General features: G+C 45.3%; 1 long non-coding RNA gene across 1 annotated transcript; it reads right to left on the bottom strand.

The window, feature by feature from the left end:
• Positions 1-6274: 6274 nt before the first annotated feature.
• Positions 6275-7379, bottom strand: LOC144888722 (uncharacterized). Its single transcript, XR_013621269.1, has 2 exons — positions 6784-7379; positions 6275-6742 (listed from the first exon to the last, which is right to left on the bottom strand). It is a non-coding gene; the product is annotated as an uncharacterized LOC144888722 (long non-coding RNA).
• Between the last annotated feature and the right edge of the window lie 446 nt (positions 7380-7825).

The following is a 7825-nucleotide window of genomic DNA, read 5'->3' as shown; positions in this document are numbered from 1 at the left end:
TCTTTACTCTCTCTCTCGCATTCCCTCTCTCTCTCATTCCCTCTCTTTACTCTCTCTCTCTCATTCCCTCTCTTTACTCTCTATCTCTCTCATTCCTCTCTCTCTCTCATTCCCTCTCTTTACTCTCTCTCTCTCATTCCCTCTCTTTACTCCCTCTCTCTCTCATTCCCTCTCTTTACTCTCTCACGCATTCCCTCTCTCTCTCTCATTCCCTCTCTTTACTCTCTCTCTCATTCCCTCTCTTTACTCTCTCTCTCTCATTCCCTCTCTTTACTCTCTCTCATTCCCTCGCTTTACTCTCTCTCACTCCCTCTCTTTACTCTCTCTCTCTCTCATTCCGTCTCTTTACTCTACCTCTCATTCCCTCTCTTTAATCTCTCACGCATTCCCTCTCTTTACTCTCTCTCTCATTCCCTCTCTTTACTCTCTCTCATTCCCTCTCTTTAATCTCTCTCATTCCCTCTCTTTACTCTCTCTCTCTCTCTCATTCCGTCTCTTTACTCTACCTCTCATTCCCTCTCTTTACTCTCTCACGCATTCCCTCTCTTTACTCTCTCTCTCATTCCCTCTCTTTACTCTCTCTCATTCCCTCTCTTTACTCTCTCTCTCATTCCCTCTCTTTACTCTCTCTCTCATTCCCCCCCCCTCTCTCTCTCTCTCTCATTCCCTCTCTTTACTCTCTCTCTCTCTCTCATTCCCTCTCTTTACTCTACCTCTCATTCCCTCTCTTTACTCTCTCACGCATTCCCTCTCTTTACTCTCTCTCTCATTCCCTCTCTTTACTTTCTCTCATTCCCTCTCTTTACTCTACCTCTCATTCCCTCTCTTTACTCTCTCACGCATTCCCTCTCTTTACTCTCTCTCTCATTCCCTCTCTTTACTTTCTCTCATTCCCTCTCTTTACTCTCTCTCTCATTCCCTCTCTTTACTCTCTCTCTCATTCCCCCCCCCCTCTCTCTCTCTCTCTCTCTCTCTCATTCCCTCTCTTTACTCTCTCTCTCATTCTTTCTCTTTACTCTCTCACGCATTCCCTCTCTTTAATCTCTCTCATTCCCTCTCTTTACTCTCTCTCTTATATTCCGTCTCTTTACTCTCTCTCTCTCATTCCCTCTCTTTACTCTCTCTCTCATTCCCTCTCTTTACTCTCTCTCATTCCCCCCCTCTCTCTCTCTCTCTCTCTCTCTCTCTCTCTCTCTCATTCCCTCTCTTTACTCTCTCACGCATTCCCTCTCTTTACTCTCTCTCTCTCTCATTCCCTCTCTTTACTCTCTCATGCATTCCCTCTCTCTCTCTCATTCCCTCTCTTTACTCTCTCTCTCATTCCCTCTCTTTACTCTCTCACGCATTCCCTCTCTTTACTCTCTCTCTCTCTCATTCCCTCTCTCTCTCTCATTCCCTCTCTCTCTCTCTCATTCCCTCTCTCTCTCATTCCCTCTCTTTACTCTCTCACTCTCTCATTCCCTCTCTTTACTCTCTCTCTCTCATTCCCTCTCTTTACTCTCTCTCTCTCTCTCTCATTCCCTCTCTTTACTCCCTCACGCAATCCCTCTCTCTCTCTCTCATTCCCTCTCTTTACTCTCTCACGCATTCCCTCTCTTTAATCCCTCTCATTCCCTCTCTTTACTCTCTCACTCATTCCCTCTCTTTAATCCCTCTCATTCCCTCTCTTTACTCTCTCACTCATTCCCTCTCTTTAATCCCTCTCATTCCCTCTCTTTACTCTCTCTCTCTCATTCCCTCTCTTTACTCTCTCTCTCTCATTCCCTCTCTTTACTCTCTCACTCATCCCCTCTCTTTAATCCCTCTCATTCCCTCTCTTTACTCTCTCTCTCTCATTCCCTCTCTTTACTCTCTATCTCTCTCATTCCTCTCTCTCTCTCATTCCCTCTCTTTACTCTCTCTCTCTCATTCCCTCTCTTTACTCCCTCTCTCTCTCATTCCCTCTCTTTACTCTCTCACGCATTCCCTCTCTCTCTCTCATTCCCTCTCTTTACTCTCTCTCTCATTCCCTCTCTTTACTCTCTCTCTCATTCCCTCTCTTTACTCTCTCTCATTCCCTCTCTTTACTCTCTCTCACTCCCTCTCTTTACTCTCTCTCTCTCTCATTCCGTCTCTTTACTCTACCTCTCATTCCCTCTCTTTAATCTCTCACGCATTCCCTCTCTTTACTCTCTCTCTCATTCCCTCTCTTTACTCTCTCTCATTCCCTCTCTTTACTCTCTCTCTCATTCCCCCCCCCCCCTCTCTCTCTCTCTCTCATTCCCTCTCTTTACTCTCTCTCTCTCTCATTCCCTCTCTTTACTCTACCTCTCATTCCCTCTCTTTACTCTCTCTCTCATTCCCTCTCTTTACTTTCTCTCATTCCCTCTCTTTACTCTCTCTCTCTCATTCCCTCTCTTTACTCTCTCTCTCATTCCCCCCCCCCCTCTCTCTCTCTCTCTCTCTCATTCCCTCTCTTTACTCTCTCTCTCATTCCCTCTCTTTACTCTCTCACGCATTCCCTCTCTTTAATCCCTCTCATTCCCTCTCTTTACTCTCTCTCTCATATTCCGTCTCTTTACTCTCTCTCTCTCATTCCCTCTCTTTAATCCCTCTCATTCCCTCTCTTTACTCTCCCTCTCTCATTCCCTCTATCTCTCATTCCCTCTGTCTCTCTCATTCCCTCTCTTTACTCTCTCACTCTCTCATTCCCTCTCTTTACTCTCACTCTCTCATTCCCTCTCTTTACTCTCTCTCTCTCTCTCTCTCATTCCCTCTCTTTACTCTCTCTCTCTCATTCCCTCTCTTTACTCTCTCACGCATTCCCTCTCGCATTAATTGAGATCAAACAGTGGGTTGACGTCGAACGTGGGTAGAGGAATATCATTTGACCCATTCCCGTCTAATTCTACTTTCCAGTTGATATAGTTTACACTGTGAGCCCATCATTTTTATAAGAGTGTATCAAGAATGGCAGTAGATGTAGAGACAGTCAAATAACGAAAAAGGCAGGCAAGTGACATATATAACATCATTTATTGATGTTTTTTAAAATCAAGTTGGTGTTTTGTCATGATCCGACAGGCAAGAATGTGACATGGGAGTAAATGTCTAAAGGGCCTTCACCAGTGTTTTCATTCTAATTTCTTGCATTTTGCTGGAGAAGGAAAGTGACATCAAAGAATGATCAAGGGCAGTGACACGAGCAAGGTTATTCCAAGAGTGCAGTATGCTCAGGTAAAGAAGAAGAAGAACCTTTAAACACAGGGCTTTATTTACGGTACAGAAATTGCCCAAAGTGTATAACTGGGGTTCTGTCTAAATGGCTTTTTTCCATTGGGTTTAAATCTGCTCGATTCACATTCTCTTGCAGGTATGTCTCCCCGATTGAAAAAACAAGCGGATCAATCAGTAGAAGACAGTGACCTGAATAAAACATCCCAGTTATTAGTCCCTTACCGGTTTCACCGGAGGGGACTACAGGTTTGCTCTCCGTCCGTCTGCCCACCCGTCCATCCATCTGTTACGAATTCCGGGTTTAAGGGGGTTACAATTCAGGTCATTTCTTATTAATGTATATTCTATTAAAGGTTGTTGTGATTAAAGGGTCAGGAGACCCTTCTGGGAAAAACGAGACCGGAAACGGGATCGTGAAGAAGAGGAGGAGGAGAAGAAAGGGCGGCCATCTTAAGCTTCGAGAGCTCCGACGCGAGCGGAGGCGATCGTTACCTACTTTGGAACGGAGTTGGAAAAGCCCGTCTGGCGAGAGGAGTTACCTGCGGGGGGGGATTGATTGCCGGTTACGTGTCAAGGTGCCGTGTGGTCCTGGAAGGAACCAAGCGCCCGGCGCTGTTCGCCTCGACGCCTATGAGGGCGTGTACGGGTCGCACCTTGGGCCTGGCGCGTGAAAGAGATTGGAAGGAGACGGTTGAGAGTTGAGACTGCAGCTCTAGACCGAGCCGCCGAACGTGAAGGACAAGGGAACCGTGCCTCTGTGAACCGAAGTCCGCGCGTCAGGAGAGCGCCGGATTACTGCGGAACCTGCGAAGTCGGGTATCCTCGCTGAGGTTGTCGAGTATCCTCACTCCCAGCCCCGGATTGGAATCGGACCTAGATTCCCCGATCGCTGGATCGACTCGACGTCACCTGGGAGGTGTGCAGGAATCGGACATTGCTTCCCCGATCGCTGGATCGACTCGACGTCACCTGGGAGGCGTGCAGAGACATTGGGGGCAAGGGCCGTGAGTGTTGCCAACACTGTTGTGGGTTAAGGTGGCGCCACCTATACTATAGATAAGGATTGTATGGAAGTGCTGTAAACGCATTGTGATTCCTGTGCGGGATTTGGGAATATATTGGGGTTTGTTCGTAACCCTTGGTGTGGACTCGTTATTGATTGACTTATTTTCACCCAAGGACCATACATCTTTCTGCCGGGGCTCCCCTCGAGGTTGACCCCGTAACACATCCACCTGTTCGTTTTTGAGACTTTTTTTCCCCTTAGCCTTTAACATATTCAACTGAAACTTACATGGCTTACATTTACATTACATTAAACGTACAAACGTTTCATCATCTCTCTCCGAGTTATGCCCTTTTTGCATTCAGAGAATATCACATCGGTAGGGGACGTGTATGGCAAAGCAAAACCTGCTGCTGTTATTTTGGAAAAAAGATATAACATGTAAAAATGTCCAAGGTACATTTCACATTTCCTGTGCCATGACACAGAATGCAAGCGGGATGAACTTGACGCAAAAGTTCATGCAATATTTTTGAACTAGGGTAGGGGGGAGGGGTTTAAGTTGCATTTATATTTTTCTTGCAAAAGTATCATTTACCATCAATTTGGCATCCTGTTTGTGATTGTATTTCCACAAAAACTAAGGCCAACTTCATCCTGATGTGCTTTCCTCTTCAAGTAAAAAAGATTAATTGTAACTGTTCTTTTTATACATTGTATCCTCATTTAAGATGGCTGAACAATTCCCAATCCCCCTCCATATAGGCCAAATGTGCCTAGAAAAAGTCTACACCCCCTTTCAAAATTTACACCTTTTATTGCCTTAAACCCTGGAACTAAAATGCATTAAGTCAGACTTTTTCCACCTTTATTTACACATTGTCACCCACAACTTCCAAGTGAAAAACAAATTCTACAAATTTCAGAAAATTAATTAAAAATACAAAACTGGAATTTCTTGTTTGGATGTGTCCAACCCCCTGAGTTAATACTTGGTGGAAGTACCTTTGACAGCAATTACACCTGAGAGTCTGTTGGGATAGGTCTCTAGCAACTTTGCACACCTTGATTGGGCAATATTTGCTTCTGCACAAAACTCTTCAAGCTCCGTCAAGTTGCATGGGGAGCGTTGATGGACAGTAATCTTCAAGTCATGCTACAGATTTTATATTGGATTTAGGTCAGGGCTCTGACTAGGCCACTCAAGGACATTTAATCAAAATATCAATAACACCCTTTACAGCCAAATCACTTGGGCATTGTCGTGACCAAATATCAGCTTCCTAGCTCAAAAGGTGCCTAATATATTACCCAGATGAGAAAGGAAAAATATAAGTACTTAATAAATCGACAATAATTAAGTAATTAATCAATTACTTGATTAATAAAAAAATAACTTTTTTTTTTTTTTTTTTGCCAAAGCACACGCTCACTGTTGTGGCAAAATTTCAGCTTCCTCGCTCAAAGGATGGCTGAAATATCGCCTGGACAAACAAACAAACATGAAGACGTCATGCAGAGTACGATACTTGCAAAATCTACACCCCTTCCCCCCAAAAAGGTTGCCATTGATCCAGCAAATTGTCCATTTCATCAAGATTAAAATTGATGATCTTGATCAAAGCTCGGGTCAATAGGATGAAAAGTGACAATTTTTCAGATGAGAATTCATTTTAGAAGTTTGACTTAGAGTTGACCTTTGACCTTGAGTTGACTTTTGGGAATTCTCTTTTCTGTTTTACTGCATTAAAGCTTTTATTCTTATTCTTAAATGATGTTTTTCTCCTCTAATTCCGAGATATATCAAAATAAATTCTCTGACACGGCCTACTTTCTTTTTCATTTATTGTTTTGGGGAGAGGGGATGTTAAACAAAACGTATTGTTACTGATCGCGGTTAAGATGTTATAGACCGAGCGGTGGTGTAAAACCGCGACCTAACAAAACTCACCCGATTCACCCAGACTTTGGCCGTATCGCACCCTAGCTGCTCAATGAGGGAAAAGACAGAAACGACGCAATGCAAGAGGAAAAAGGAAGACAAAAAAAAGGTTTGAAATACTACTACATTTATTCCTACTATTTACACACAAGCAAAAAGAAACAATTACGTTTATTTACAAGCACAAGACGCAGGTGACACAGTGCAAATTTAGCTTACCTACAGACTTAATTAAATACCCAGGGACAGAACAAACAAAACGCTGACTCACGCGGGGAATTGCTGAAATGGCAGGATGTGGATGGCTGGAGGGGGAGGGAGGTCCAAGGGGGGTCATGCAGCACAACCGGCGCGTTCAGCAGCCGCCGTTCCTCTTCGGCCCTGCTCCAAACCGCCGTTCAGGCCCCCTTTGGCGGTTGGGTGGTCTGGCTGCTGCGGCCGCCGTCCGCTGCGTTCCCCGGACTTGTCTGGTCCAAACCCTCAACTCTGTCGTGTTTCTCTCACTCCTCACCACCGACTCCTCACCGCAACCAACTGACCACCGACTCCTTTTGCAACCAACTTCCGCAACCAACAACCTTGCAACCAACTCCTGCAACCAACTTCCGCAACCAACAACCTTGCAACCAACTCCTGCAACCAACTCTTCTCTCTCAACAACCCTTCTCTCTCAACAACCCTTCTCTCTCAACAACCCTTCTCTCTTTTACCACTTCCGTTTTGCGCCTTTTATAGCGCCTCCAGCGATTACGCCCCCGGCGCTTTGGACACGCCCATCGGGGGTGCCCACCTCGGCCCTGGTTGGTCGCGCGACCCTCGGGCTCCGCCCTGGATGACGACGGGCGGGCGCGCCCCTCCTCCCCTCTGACGAGGTGGAGACACGCCTTTCTTCTCCGACTCAAAGCCCATGGTCAATGGCGGTTATTGGAGGGGAGGTAATATGAGGTCAATGGTGGTTATTGGAGGGGAGGTAATATGAGGTCAATGGTGGTTATTGGAGGGGAGGTAATATGAGCAATCGAGGCTCGGCAATGACGAGAGGGGATGTAATATGAGGTCAATGGAGGTTTTTGGAGGGGAGGGAAAGGGAGATTTTTGGGGATGGGAAGGAAAGGGGGTCTATTCTCTTTCACTGGTGCAATGGAGTATTTCAATTAATGGGAGACACAGCCTTATCCTAAAACACAGAATAAGATATAACTATCGAACATGGATATTCTATGATTGGCTGACATGTATGCTTGTGGACTATGGGACGCCCTTTTGATCTTTACACAGCTCCGGAGGCAGGAGGCACAGAATAACAACAACAATAATAATAATTCACACCAATTTACCACAATACACATAATCAAAAAAAAAAATACAGTCCTCATCTCCGCAACACTGCACCCTCCTCCTCTTAGGCACATCCCGGGCCTACAACTTTTATTTAGTGTGACACGTAGGTGTAGTTCCCTCTATTTTTAACCTGACCCTGAGTGCGACAGTTTTAAACCATAAATAAATGTGTCCCGCTGCTCCATTGCACCCTGCCTAACAGACTTACGCCCACAGTTAACCGAATTGCGGAATGGTCTTCAAACTATACACTGACGGTGGGGAGCATTATTTACAATTGACGCTATTTTTATTTACAAAACTAACCCAGGACCTGTAAT

The sequence above is a fragment of the Myxine glutinosa genome, chromosome 13 (assembly GCF_964187855.1).
Source record: "Myxine glutinosa chromosome 13, kmMyxGlut1.1, whole genome shotgun sequence".
NCBI classification, from domain to species: Eukaryota; Metazoa; Chordata; class Myxini; order Myxiniformes; family Myxinidae; genus Myxine; species Myxine glutinosa.
Note: the sequence above shows the minus strand (reverse complement) of the source record. Positions and strands in the feature narration are given on the sequence as shown.